The 14,125-nt window shown below is 41.0% G+C and overlaps 2 long non-coding RNA genes across 4 annotated transcripts; one reads left to right on the top strand and one right to left on the bottom strand.

Annotated features, from left to right (window-relative positions):
* The first annotated feature begins 727 nt into the window (after positions 1 to 727).
* On the top strand, positions 728 to 4,572 carry LOC142600371 (uncharacterized). Of its 3 annotated transcripts, XR_012833829.1 has the most exons (3): positions 750 to 1,071; positions 2,539 to 2,723; positions 3,558 to 4,572. It is a non-coding gene; the product is annotated as an uncharacterized LOC142600371 (long non-coding RNA). The 3 variants fall into 3 exon arrangements; XR_012833828.1 differs by having other exon boundaries at positions 728 to 970; positions 2,539 to 4,572; XR_012833827.1 differs by having other exon boundaries at positions 728 to 1,071; positions 2,539 to 4,572.
* Positions 4,573 to 5,063: 491 nt separating this feature from the next.
* Positions 5,064 to 13,770, bottom strand: LOC142600372 (uncharacterized). The gene is made up of 4 exons (XR_012833830.1): positions 13,724 to 13,770; positions 9,730 to 9,924; positions 6,858 to 7,005; positions 5,064 to 5,232 (listed from the first exon to the last, which is right to left on the bottom strand). It is a non-coding gene; the product is annotated as an uncharacterized LOC142600372 (long non-coding RNA).
* Between the last annotated feature and the right edge of the window lie 355 nt (positions 13,771 to 14,125).

The raw sequence follows: 14,125 nt of genomic DNA, 5'->3' as shown, positions 1-14,125 counted from the left end.
TTTTCATCCTCAGAATTGCTATAAAAAAACGGTGATTAGGAAAACACAGCTATAGTCAGCTCGAAGCTGGGTAGCTCATTTGAATGCACTATAAAAGAAAAGATCATTTTCTCATCCTATTAAAACTCCGTTAGCAACGACTGTGTAGGCGGCAGGAGATCAGAAATGAACGTCCAACTTGGAGTTTGTACAACTGGGGTCAGGTCCAAAGCAAACTGCCTGATTAGCGAAACAATTTGTATTTTACAATGACAGCAAATAGGTAAATCTTGTGAGCATCAGGAAATCCTGGAGGATTTTGAATGGGAGCACTGACGGGTTTGCAGGTTGGAGTTTGATTAGAAGGAGTCATTGCCTCTGCTTTTTTGCACTCACGTTGCAGGGATGTAAACAAGAGGAACTCAATTTGCTAAGGGTATTTATTTCTCTCCTTGTTTCTTTCTCTCTGGTTTTTACAATCTACATGTAATGACTAATTGGCTGTGTTTTCCCAGCTATTTTATGTTTCTCTTGCCCTGGTTACAAGTCGTACTAGACCAGTATATCCACAGGGACCTATAGACAGCCAACGTTGCCAAATGATACGCAGCATTCCCCTTTCTCTCTAAGTGTAAAACATTTACAAGTAAATTTACAAATGCATTAAGAACATTTCCCCTGGTGGCTGTTAGTGTTTATTTCTTCCCCTTCTCCTCCCGGGAGCGGACACCTTCCAGCCCCTCACCTTTCACACACTGCTCTCCCGTTATTTGCCTCCTTCCCTCCCCGTCGCCCCTTTCCCTGCTCTCCCTCCTCCTCCTCCTCCTCCTCCTCCTCCTCCTTTTCCAGTTCAGCGGCGCAAATTTCTGTTTGTGCCAGTGGGGCGGCCTGGCGAGACCGCAATTGCTCTACCCCACAGATTGACGAGCCCTCAGATGCCGATTTACTGTACATGGCAGCCACGCTGGAGCCGAGGCACATCTGGAGTGGAGTAAGCTTACTCAGAAACAGGGGCCAGCTCCAGCCGGAGCCAGCGGAGCTGAGCGCGGCGCTGAAAGGCAGCCCTCCTGCCTCCCCTTCCCTCCTCCCTGGGTACATTTCCTAATGTAAACAGAGGCCAGGGGGGGAAGGACACAGTAACTCTTTGCTGCGTGTTTGTCATTTCATGTTCTTTATCTGCTTGAGGTCAAACCGGAGCTCTGGAAAAACAGAAGCTTTGCTTTTATTCTAAATAGCTGAAAGCCAGTGCTGCTGAAGGGGCGGGGGGGGGGGGGGGGCAGAAAGAGTTTGCTTTTGTGTTTATTTGTTCCACTTTATGGTAATTTGGGGGATAATTTCATTATCTGCAGCCAAATTGAAAACAAGCTGTTGTCTATGCTAATGATACCAGCATATTATTTTATGTACAGTAGGCGTGGAGCTCTTTAAACCACAAAGTGGACTGGATTTCTGCTTACAGCTGTACTGCTTTAACTTTTTTTTATAGTCGCAAAATGAGACTTTCCTTTTATTATCTGGAAACGAAAAAGATTATGGATGGCTGCTTTGTTTTACAAAATGGCGAATACCTTTTCACGGCCCAGTGCCAGCCTCCTGTCCGGCAAATGCTTTTTAGCTACGTTACTGCAAAGAAAAAGCGTGCTCGTTTTGAGGCAGATACGCTGATTTTATAGTCCAGTTCACTGGACTGCTGAATTTTAGTCTCTGTAAAGAAGTGGGAGAGATTTTTGAGGCATTTACTGACTGTCAGCAATCTGGACGAGTACTCTACAATTCTTTACAAGTTTTATATATAGCTTTTATTTCTTCTTTCTAATAGCAAACTGATAAAGCTTGTAGGTTAGTTGTTCAAATGACATTAACATGATAAACATGCAATTTAGAATGGTGTTTCCCACTCAGTATTCCTCACAACTCAATAGATTTTGCAGTGAATAAAGGAGAGAAAACATTGCTGCTGCTGCTAACATATTGACACGCACTATGTTGATTTAGCTGTCTTTAAAGACCATAGTAAAATTCTCATTCAGATGAAAGCAATGGTTTACCCGGTGTGGAGACTGTTGAACAATCTTGCTCAGTAAATCTATGAAGAACTCACTGCGAGTCAGCCCCCAAAACATTTTTTTGTCTGTAGGAGCAGAAAATCTTTGATCACCGTATGGTTTTCTAGGGATGTTGGTTCATTGTCTCCCCTCAGTTCATGAGCCATGCTCGGTATCTTAGCCTTTCCGTGGATTAAATTGTGACCTTCCAGATGAGCAGGTAGCTCCCATGACTCTCGATGGAGGCTGGCCTGTCTATTGGGTAGCAGGATTTGGCCTGGGCAGTGAGTGTGGCTGGGCCTGGACATATTGTATCCCTGTAGTGCAAAGTTTCAGCAGTGCATCGCCCCATGGGGATCTGTTTTACAATCTGTGTTGCTGTGCCTAATACTGATACGAGATATAGCAATATAGGTTGCATACTTCTGTATTACTGTTTATAATGAATACTGGTTTAGTTGATTTTAGTAATTGCTTCACAATTATGTTTTCTCTTAATTTCCTGGCAATTCAGATCCCAGGGCCAAAATTCCTCATGAACCGCCTTGGACAGGTCTCGTCTTGTCACCCAGGGATGCACTGGGCATTACCTCCCTATGGCTGCTTAAAACCACTCGAGGTGAAATTCGGTAAGGAAGGGACTGACAGCATGGCAGAGGTGTCGGTCAGCTTGGAAAGACTGAACTGCACATCTCCAAGGTCTGTAATAACCTTTCTGTGCCTGAAACCTGAAGCAGCATCATGGGTCCAGGGACAAATCTGCAGCGGTACACCATTTTGCATTATCTAGGTGATTGAGACAGATAAAATGGTTTGTTTGGGGAGAAATGATTTATTTGGAAAAAAACAACATTTTTATGCAGAAAAGCTTATGGAACCAGTCTCAAAAGTAAAGCTGTTTGGCAAACTTCAGAGAGACCTTGGCAGTTGACTGAAATCTAAACTTTTCACAGGGACAGTTGGATTTTGGCTAAGTTCTTCTGGAAGCCTGCAGGGCTCTGGAGGAGTCCTGCCAGGCTGGCAGACCATTGCTCAACCCTCAGACTGCCAGGATAGAGGATTGATGGCCTGTCATTGCAGGATGGCCCACCAAGTAGACTACCTTTGAACTAGAGACCTCAGGGCTTCCAGGTTTCGAAACTGGGACAACACTTGTTTTGAAACTTTGTTGATATGTTTTGATATGCATTGGAAATATTTTGATTTCAATGACTTACCAAATCCTGACCCCAAAATATGTTCCATAGGAGTTTTTTGAACAGCTTTATTCCAGTCTAAGTTTAATGACTCTGAGGGGAAAAAAAAAAAAAAAGTTTCTCCAAAAATAAAGTAGAAATAAAACAGAATCCAGTGAATGACTCTGAAGCTGGGTTCCTCTGACCCTATTTACTGGGCATCCCTGTAATTCCACTGTTGTCCTTGGATCTCCAGTAGACTGCTCTGGGCTCAGTTAAACAATTCTTGTCTTAATTTTGAACATGATATCCTGATAGTAATTGTTTAACTGGTTTTTTTTTCTCCCTTTCCATTTAGAGGACATTTGAAATTGATTCAACTTCTTGTTTTGCACTAGTGCCAAAAGTGTCCATGAAGCCTCGAAATGAAATCTTCTTGGTAGATGACTACGCATCCTGCTGGTTATGCTATTGTGATTATATTAATAGCATGTTCTCTAACTTAAGCAATGTGCAGGTGCAAAACTCTCATTCAGCAGTACATAACTCTTTCATCTGCCGTTTCTTGCCAGTAGATTTCCTGCCTATATGAATGTTTCTTGTGAAATTTTTGGAGAATAGCTCCTGGGGTTTTGCCAGTTGTAAGAAAACAAATACACAAACAACCCCCTTCCAATACTCAACAAACTCCCCCTTCCCCAGTCTTCTCTTTTGGAAACTACGAGTTCATAGTAGAAGTTCTAGATCTAACAAAAAAAGACTAGTTGTGAAAAAATAAACTTTGTGGATTAATGTACCAAAAGTAAAAAAATCTACTAGAGCTGAGTGGTGCCAATAATGTCACCAGAGCCTGCCTGTGTATTGGTATGTCCCTTTGGCTCACGTGAGTGCCTCACTTTAAATATGTGCCCATGCCTATCCTTACTCACTCACTCACTCTGTAAAGGTTCCTTTGAATCCTATCCAGTTATATTAGACTTAAAAGAGAATTGGCCGTGGCAAATAATAATCAATTTTTAAAGAGGCCTTAACACAGTGGGGTTTTTTTTTTTTGAAGCAAACGCGACTTCGGGACTTATGTGCATGCTCAAGCAGCAGCGAAACCTGTGGAACTTGCATTCACAAACTGTGTTTATTCCAGTGAACTTCGTGCTCTGTGAACATCATGCAGAAATGAAGACAGAAGAGCAATTCGAGAATCGGAGGAGATTTAAGGGTTTGAAAAGTGTATCAGTAGGTGTTAGTATGCAAAAATATATGTGTACGGGAAAAGGGCAGTTAAACTAACCTAGCTATTAATACTGTACTTAAAAGGGCAATAGATCTCTTTAACATCTAAATAAATGGAGAAATATGCCTAGAAGTAAAAAAAAGAATTTCCAGTTTCAAGTGTGTTATTCCCTCTCAATGTGATTATTTACAGTATATCTGTTCCATGTTTTCTGCAAAATGTTATTGACATTTGAATGGTATTTCAGCATAAGATTATGACAGATGCAAAACCATCAAACACCAACATTTGCAATATTTTTGACACTGGGATAAACTGTTGTACTTTAAAAAATTATTCTATTGTACTTCCTTTGCCTGCTTTCAGTGTTTTGCTTTGTTAAAGCAGTAGAAAATTCATTGAACTGAAGCCTGCCATTTGTTATTGGCATTTCTCAGAAGAATAAGAACAGTTGTCAATTATATATTTCTCCAACAAAAACATATATTCAGTATATAAATGTTCAGATTATAATTCCACCCCAAATATACATGTATCCTAAAAATAAACCACAATAAATGTTAGACTAAGCAAAACCGAAGAACAGCAAAAGAATGAAGTAAAGGAAAAAAGGGGGGAAAAAGTAGAAAGAAAACCACAAGAATAAAAATGCCAGCATTAAGTAATGTAATGGACGTGAAAAAAGAGCTTAAAGATGAAGTTAAGAGAAAGGAACTATCCACAAAATTATTGCAAAAGCACAATTTATTGTCACCAGGCAGGTGAAATTCTGATCACGGTCATTGCAGCCAAGTTAGGTGTCCTGAAACACAACAAATAAACCCCAAAGGCTTTTAAATGCCCAAGATTAAAGAAAAATTCCAACGAATTTCAGTGATCATCAAATGATTTAATAATTGCATCAGGCCAGACTTTTTTTCTCTATAAAGCTTAAATCAAGTTATACAAATAAGAATTGCAATTTTCTAAAGAATTATCCTCCTCTTAGATATTTCTGGAGGAAGAAATGAGACTTAGAAGCTCTGTTCTGTGAGGGTGAATGTAATTAGTTCAGAATCAGGTTTGTGTTTTGAACCTCTATAAAATGAAGATGCATTTTGGTTGGGGCTCCAAGCCAGACCCATCTCTAATTCTGTTGTTCACCAACTAAGAAAATATAATGGACCTCTTATGCAAAACATGACTGAAATGTGTGAGTCTAAATTATTCCTGTAAGTGAATTTGAACAAACTTGGTGCTTTTTAGTAGAGTCAAGGACTCAGCTGTATCTTTAGGTTAGCATGCACAGCTCTTGTTAATTGCAAAGGATTGTACAAGTGCAACAGTGGGCAGAGCTGTACTTGCTATTTTTCATTAAATTTTTAAAGTAAAGCCCAGTTGTAGTATGAGTATGTTCCTTGTTAGTAATGGCATTACTATATTACTTTTCCAACAAAACTTGCAAAATATTACATTACTTTTTGGTCCACTGAACTACTGAACTGCCAGTTTCTAACAGAAAAGAGCTGTAACTGAATCGCTAGTAAAAGGGGCAGGAAATTAGATAAAAGGGTAACACTAGTTTTACATGCCTACATGAAAAGGTGTTAGTTTTAAATATATAGCCTTTCAATATATTTTGCAAATCTTCAAAAGTCCCTGACTTTCATTATTGAAATGCTGCACTAAATTAACTGACAGTGCTGCACCACTCTTACGTGTTGCAACGGCTTAGTGCATGTGATCAAAATATAAGGTGAAAATTCCTTATATCCTGATAGGCACCATGGTGTCTTTGATGTAAAAAAACCAAAACTTGCATGATTGCAGCATCATTATTGGATAGACAAAGATTTCTTTTCTGATAACTATGTAACAAGACATTATTTGGAGGAAGCTAGCATTGTGACTAGACAAGCTGCCTGGAAAACTCTGGTAGGAACAGCTTTTGAAACCCAAATAACAAACGTGGAGAGAAGGACCTTTTGAACCTTCACTTCTGGTAGGGAGGAGGAGTTGTAAAAGCACGAAAGCATGCAAAGTTGGATGGGAATCATCTCACCTAACTTTAGCCACTTGTGTTAAGAGCATACCTATTTTAAGCTTCCTTTACAATCAGCGGAGGATGAGAGCTCTCCGGAAGGTAAGCCATATTTTGGTTCTTTGACTGTAAAGGACATTTAGGGGTCCTACAGCCCATGGGCATCCGCCTCCATTCAGTGCCCATATTTAAGTGGGATGAAACTGCAACTTCCAGTATACACTATAAATGTAGGATGTGGAATTACAGAGCTACGCAGCAAGTGGAGTTCTTAGTCCAGTCTAGGAAGCCCAAGTTAAACTTCTGTAGGTTAACATCAAGTCAAACTCCACTGCGAGGAGGGGAGGAGAAAAAGGAAAGAGAATGCATCCTGGGTGAAGAAATAAAATATTTTCTCAGATGCTTACTCAATAGTATTGTGCTTCAGGCTCAGGATGTTGCTTCATTGTCAAATGGCTGATCTTTCCTTGTCATGTTTTCCTATTGTTCTCCATTCCTTAAATAATCCTGGCTTTCAGCTGCATTTTTAATCCATTTAATTCATTTTCAAACCCCCTAAAAAACAGAGATTAGTTTAGCAGATCAGGAATGAATTAGAAAAAAATGTTACATAATGGACCTATTTGAATTACACAGTTGCTACTTGCCTTTGCATAGTAATAAAGATGCAGTTAATAGCTTCCACTTTATTTAGCTGCTAAATTCTGCTTTGTTTCAGAGTTCAACTCCACTGCAACAACTACATTGTTCTTTGCTCATTACTCACTATTATTTGCTCTCCTTTGAATTGTTGTGAAGTTTCAGAACATGGGCAGTCCTCTGGCAGACGGCTGAACGTGTTGATCTATTAGACCTTTTAGGCTCTACGATTTTGAAGATGTTTTACTATTATAATGGTTTACAGACATTAGTGGCTCATCTTAGGGCTTCACTGTGCAGCCTGTGGTATCACAGCAGCTCTTAGGTAGAACTCCATTGATGTCAATTTACTCTACGCAAAAGCTACAAGAACAGCATAGTGCTAGTTCTTATGCACTCAGTATTCCTCAGTAGTTTCCAGATCACTATACTTGCAGTTAAATCAGAAAGTAAGTAGGGGATTACAATTAACATCTGAAGTTCATTTCATTTTTTTTTTTTTTTAAATTTGCATTCATACCATATATGTCCTTATGACACTATATACTGGAGAATGTTGCCACAAACTCACTCCTTGAACTGCAGTCTTGTATCATATATGCAAATGACTGTAGACATACTGTAGTGTTCTTCAGCAAAAAAGCAGTCAACAGTGCAACAGTTATACTAATACAGATGGAAATGTTGGAGCACATTATTCTATCATGTTAATATTTATATAGGTATTACAATTTAGAGTGAACAAAGTACTGCTTTCTTTTTTTTCTTCACATATTTTTAACAAAATCTTGCCGTTCATATCTCATTAAACATGCAGGAAAAAATCTCCCAGGCAATTCCTTTGGCTCAGACCTCATAATCAATAAAATCCCATGGAGCAAAAGCTGTATCTAAATTTCACCAGTTAGGTTCCCTGCAATCCACAGTTCACTATCACCTTTTTTTTTACTAAGTGGACTTGCTACCTCTGATGTTCAGTGGTCATAGTTATCTCTCGCCCTGTACTTCCTATGATGGAGCAGCTCCCGCCATTACATGCTTTTCATTTAAGATGCTTTCTGTTTTGATCATGTGTATTTGCTGTGTCTGCTCTCCTATCTTTAGGATGGCAAAGAACAGAAAAGAGAAACAGCCTGAGCTGTTGATTGAGCTCCTACGTAGAAAACATAGCAGAAGAATGTCTGTTATTAATTAGTGCTGTATTAATTAGCGGGACTCCTCGCAATGAAATTGCTTATAGCATTTACGCACCTTTCAAAACATACAAATTGGAGTAGGTGCCACACTTATCTCCAGGATCTGGGACACCTACTGAGTAGTTCTCAGACCACCTGGGATGGACTGTGGTGTCCTGCTGAGACTGCGTTTTGCCTCTTTGCCCAGGGAATTTGGACTCTGGCTGGCAGAAGTCCAGAAATCCAATAGCTTAGTGCCCAAAGTTGTAGTCTGCTCTTCAGAGTAATGGCCACTGGCCACCATCAAGTGAAGCTAACCCAATCTGGTTATCTCATCCTCTGTGTGTTTATTTGAATTTGTAAGGTGCTTCCTGAAAAAAAGCTTTTATGAAGGGTCTGTATATGTTGAACTGTTCAGAGGCCTTGCAATACTCCTCTTACAGGGTCATACTTTGCTGTCTCTGAATGCTCAGGAGCGTGCACCCAACTACTTGAATATTTGTGAGTGGACTCTGTAACTGCACAAACATGAGTTCCAATTTAATAAAAAAAAAAAGGGGAGAATTAATGAACAATATTTGTGTGTTCTCTCATCTTCAGTCACAGCTCTGCCTGTATCATTGGTTTAGAGTAGCAGTTCAGACTAGCATAATAAATAATCCACAGTCACTGAATATGGGTTGTCACTACGGACAGTTTACTTGGTTTTCTCAGCAGTTAGAAATGGTATTTCTCACCTTCTCCACACAAGTCTTTTCACTCCCATGCCAACTTCTTGAAGGGAAAAAATAACTTCATTCTGGTTTGAGTTGTTTCAAAAGTTATGTGAGGAGAAGCTTAGCTGGTTGTTTGGGTTTTCTGGGGTTTTTTTGCAGGAACATTAGCTCAGGTATGTGCCTCACTTCTAAATAAGCTACATTTCAGGAAGCATTTATGTAATCTCTCTATGGCGGGAATGTTCAGAAACATTCACATTTGAAAATGCTGTTGCACCAGTAGGTCTCAATAGCTGTGTCTGTATGAAGAGCTTAATCTTTGGCAAAGTCCAAAAAGCTGTTCCCATGCTTGAAGCAGAATTTATTTTAACATCTAAAAGAAGTTATGTGTCTAGCTATGTTAGTTTTCCAAAGTTCTTCTACAGTCAACAGTGTGCAAGCGAGAGATCCTTCCACCGAAGATGCCTGTGGAGATGTCTGTCTCTGCTGATTACAGAAGAAGCACCTGTAATCTAAGCATCTTCCAGTAGATGCTTAACTTTAAGACTTAGGAAGTTAGGTGAGATGAATCCTTCTGCTTACATTTACATATAAAACTTCTGAAATGTGGATTCCCAGAACTTGACCTTTCAAGCTTAACTTGATATCTGAGCCAGTGACTGAAGCCAGACTCCTTGGCATTTCCCACTGTGCTGCCTGGGTGTGAAAAGGCATGAGGAGTCACATCCAGAACAAGAACATCTACTTACCATACTGTGTTCATGTGGACATTAACTCTTCTCCTTAAAAGAATCACTTACGCTAGTAATTCTTAGGCCTGCCTATCTTCAGTTTCCCACCTATTAAAAGCTGTTCTTTGTTGGTTTAAAATACAAATGTCATTTGCCTTCTTTCCTTAGAGAGGTCCCCAAGCGACTTGAGTCATCAGAGTCAATGATCAGCTGCTGAAAGAGAAACCAAGATTGCAGATAAGTATCCGTAGCTCAGCATTGGATCAATACCTTCACTATGGAAATCAGTCAACTCTTGGGTTTACTTATCCTGAATTTGATACGTCAGAGCTGGATAATTCTGTTCAGAAGAAACACAGATATTGCAAAACATCTATGAACCAAGCAATGAATTGAATTACTTTTTGAAAAACCTGGTACATGGATTTCTGTAGAACACAGGAGCAGTGACAGGAAAGGCATGGCCTAATGTTTTTGAGTTACACAAACCATACTGCTGTGCCAAAAGCAGTACTGTTAGTGGCACATGAGAAATGATCAGTCTACAGTCCAATAATGCTCCACAAATAATTGGAAACTTTGTGCATGAATAGAATTTTGGAAGTCACATGAACATAAGAATTACCATATTTGATCAGACCCAAATCCTGCTTCAGTAAACATCTTGTCTTTGACACATCCTGTCCTATTTCTTTATTATTCTACTTCCATCTCAGTTATGTCCAGAATTCCCAGTAAAATCAAGACTCTACTGCCTGAGCATATGGTCAAAGCCATTCTCTGCCCCAAGGAATTTACAATCTGAAACTGGGACAACCTCCAAAATGTTGGAGCTTGCCCTATTGCCATAAAATGATCTATCTTAAAAGTTCGCTCTGGCAAAATATCCTAAGCATCTACTTAAGAGGTGCTGAGTGCCCTCATTTAAACCAATCCTTAGGATTAGGCACAATGTTTGTTTAAAGTATTTTGAGATCCTGAGATATAAGGAGCTTTGCAAGTGCAAAGATTTTTTAACTGGCTTAATATGTTTTTGTGTTTATTTGTAGATGTAGAACTAATGCAGTATAAAATTTGACAGCTAAGACTAGTCATGAAATTTCTCCAGGAAAATAAAAACCTGTTAACAATTTGCTGACATTCATGAAAACCTCTAAATGCTTCCAAATCTGCTTCCAGGTATTCATATGCAAGAATTTGAAGTCTTTTGCATTGCAAATATTAGCAAATGCTTTTTAAATGATACTCGCTTTTCACACACCGTTTATATAAGAGCTTTTGGAGTAGCAGCAAATTATGGTCCTATTAAATTTCAGTTCACCTTCACGCTGGCACTTATTCCAAAAATGGTTTTTGGGGGTATTTTATAGACAATCCAAGACTACATGTCAGCCATTAAGGACCTGAATATAAGGTTACAAATAAGAAAATATGCTATTAATAATGAACAGGGCAAATCCTGTCTGCTTTTCCCATGTGAGCAATTCAGACAGTTTACTAATCACTTTATTTGAACAGAGGAGACTGTATGCCATTTCACTGCCTTTTGAATTTCTCTATTTATGTGTGAGGAGTGCAGCAAACAGAAAGAAAACAAACAATTCACTTTGCAGTCTTGACTTAATTATCAACTTTGGATAACATTCTGCTTAAGGCAGCCATTGAATTTTTAAGGAATTTTTTTTTAAGACAGCAGCTTTTAATTTTGCAAACCTAATACTTCTCTATGGGTTTATTTCTAGTGTATTCATCTCAGTTTAAATTTAGGCATCTGGTGAGTGTAAGCACAAGTGGGAAATGGAGAGAAAATTTTACCCTTTTTTCTTTCTCTTGTGTATAGCAAGTTTGTAGAGCCTATCCTGGTGAGTCATGTCCAGCAGTTTCAATAATTTAGTCTCATTATTCATTAATTCACTTGAGATTATAATGCTTTTTTATCATTTACAGTTTTGCTTCTTAACGGTTCTGCTGTCTTACCCTAAGGGGCGCATAACTGGGCCAGGCAGGGAAATAGGAACATTTGCAGTTCGGTAATATAAAAGGAATTCATCTGGAAGGCTGACTGTTTCTCCTTATTTCCCCTCATTAGCACCCCTTTCACTCCCTTTCCCCCATCTCCTCCTCCTGAAGTTGAGCTCCCCGTCATACAGCTTTGTGAAATCCGTGCATCCCTAGGAGATGCAGTGAGGAGGAGGAGCAGCCCCGGCACCCCAGTGTACAGCTGGCACTGGCTCCAGCTTTGGCATCCCGGAGCTCTCTTTGGGGACAGAGGAGGTGGCAGTCACAGCCACCAGAACCAAAATGCGTGGTTGCAAATGACTCCTGATGGGTTATTGTTCACGCCTTCCTAGAAGTTTTACCACAGCGTGAAGCAGCCTGCGTGTATAAAGTTTAGCCTCACTCCTCTGACTGGCTCGTTCTCTGCCATATGCTCCCAGGATCTGCCTTCCATGTGGGAATTTCCAGGAGGAATATGATAGTAGGGGTTGCCTATACCCCATGTATGCACATAAAGTGTGCCATCATGTTACTGCAGGCCCCAAATCAAGGCTGTTGTCTGCTTTAATTTATACCACTTTATCCTTCAGCTAGAGAGAGGCTTCTCCTGAGTGTGAACCTACTGCAGTTTTGTGTCATCTGCGGCCTCCTTTTGATTTGCTCTATACCCAGTCATTCAGAGCAATGCAGTTGTGCCAAACAACTCCCCCAAGTGTACTGGGAAGAGCAAGGAAATGGAAAGAAAAGCACCTCTGCTAATACCTTGCAGAACCTCTTTTCCCTGCCCCCGTCATTTCTATAAACAACTTTTGATGAGGAAAGTGGGAACTTGGTGTGGAGAGCGGGAAGAAAACATCAGCTCGGAGGAGGCTGGGGAGACTGGGAAGGGCAGGAGCCTGGGAGGGGGGTTAACAAACTGGAGCCTGGGGGAGAACAGCTCTGTCTGGAAAAATAGAGTACGGAGCTCCCCGTGACTGAAGATGTGTCGTCGCTGCCAGTGGGCTTGGTGGCCCAGGCTGCCTTGCCAAAACCTGAGAGCATACAATTGCCTGAGGAGCATTGTTAAATCAATCTTATAATTTTCTCTATTTGTCCAAGGTATCTTGTTTATTCTCTGTATTTCATCTCCGAGGGTCTCTTCCACGAGGGGTTGAAGGACACCGTAATTAACAACAGCAGTAATGGATGGCAGGGAGGTAGCAGCATGTCTAGCCTTTCCTGCCCTGCCGTTTCTCTGGTCAAGGAAGTCACTTGCGCTTTCTTTCATCATTCCTCCTCCTCCTCTTTCCCTCCCCCGTGTCCTGACTCCCTGCCCTGATTCAAGAGCTTGAAGGTCTGCTGGTGGTAGCCGTGGTGGCTGCAGGGAGGAGGGAATGGGGGAAAAAGCAGAGGGAGTAAAATAAGTGTCAAGGAATTCATTGTCTGTTCTCCACCTGTTGTTATTCTGGTCCCAATCAACCTGCTAGCCAGGCTGGAGCCAGTGGCCATCTGGAAACACTGCTCTGTTTATAAACTTGGCATGAAGCAGCACTCCCGGGCCCTGACCTCCCACACAAATCTGGAAACAATTAGAGCAAGATGATAGGCAGGCGGGGAGAGGAGGGGAGAGAAAAAGAGCGCGTGAGAGAGGAGGCTGCAGAGAAGGGGAAAAACAGGCAGAGAGAAGGGGAGCGTGGAGAAGGTGGCAAATGTTTCTGAGATGCAAATATTTATGCCCACCTTAAATGACCGCTGGCTCATTAATTATTGCCCTTGCCAAACAGCTTTTTTCCATGAAGGCTAAGGCATGCCTCTTTGCCTCCCCCAGCAACACAGGTTTTCCAAATTATATTTTATGTTTTACGCTGCTAAAACTTGCCTTTACGACTCTTAGGGAATTAAGATGGGTCTGTTAGGTCCACACGCTCAGACCCAGACACGTTCTGTACTTGGTGGTATTGAAAACTGGAGTCCAAATATTGCAGCTCCCGCCCATCTCTATTAGGAGTAATGTCTTTCTCTGCTACTCACACACCCCGGCACGCTGCTTTCCAGAAAGGACGGCTCCCAGTCTCCAGCTCTTAGGAGTGTGGGAGTCATTTGGGCTCAATTCTCTCAAGCCTTGTCTCGCCCCACCCTACCCACCCACTCTTATTGCAACTCATCATCGTCTTTACTGGGAAGGCTGCGCTTTTCCTGGTCAAACCAGACCTTCAGTCACAGGGTTACTCCCTAGTTCCTCTTTGGATTTTGGACCCTTTCCCAGCCCTGCTCTTGCCGTGCAGGTAGGCAGCCTGCCCATCACCAGCCTGCTCCAGTGGAACCTTGAGGAGAGCAAGGAAGAGCCACAGCTCATCATGAAACAAAACTATGTGTTTCCCTTTCTGAATATGCGGTACGGGCAATCCTGTCCATGCTCCGGGTGGTTTTAACATAG

The sequence above is a fragment of the Balearica regulorum genome, chromosome 2, assembly GCF_011004875.1.
Source record: "Balearica regulorum gibbericeps isolate bBalReg1 chromosome 2, bBalReg1.pri, whole genome shotgun sequence".
Lineage (NCBI taxonomy): Eukaryota > Metazoa > Chordata > Aves > Gruiformes > Gruidae > Balearica > Balearica regulorum.
This window is presented reverse-complemented; position numbering and strand designations above follow the sequence as displayed.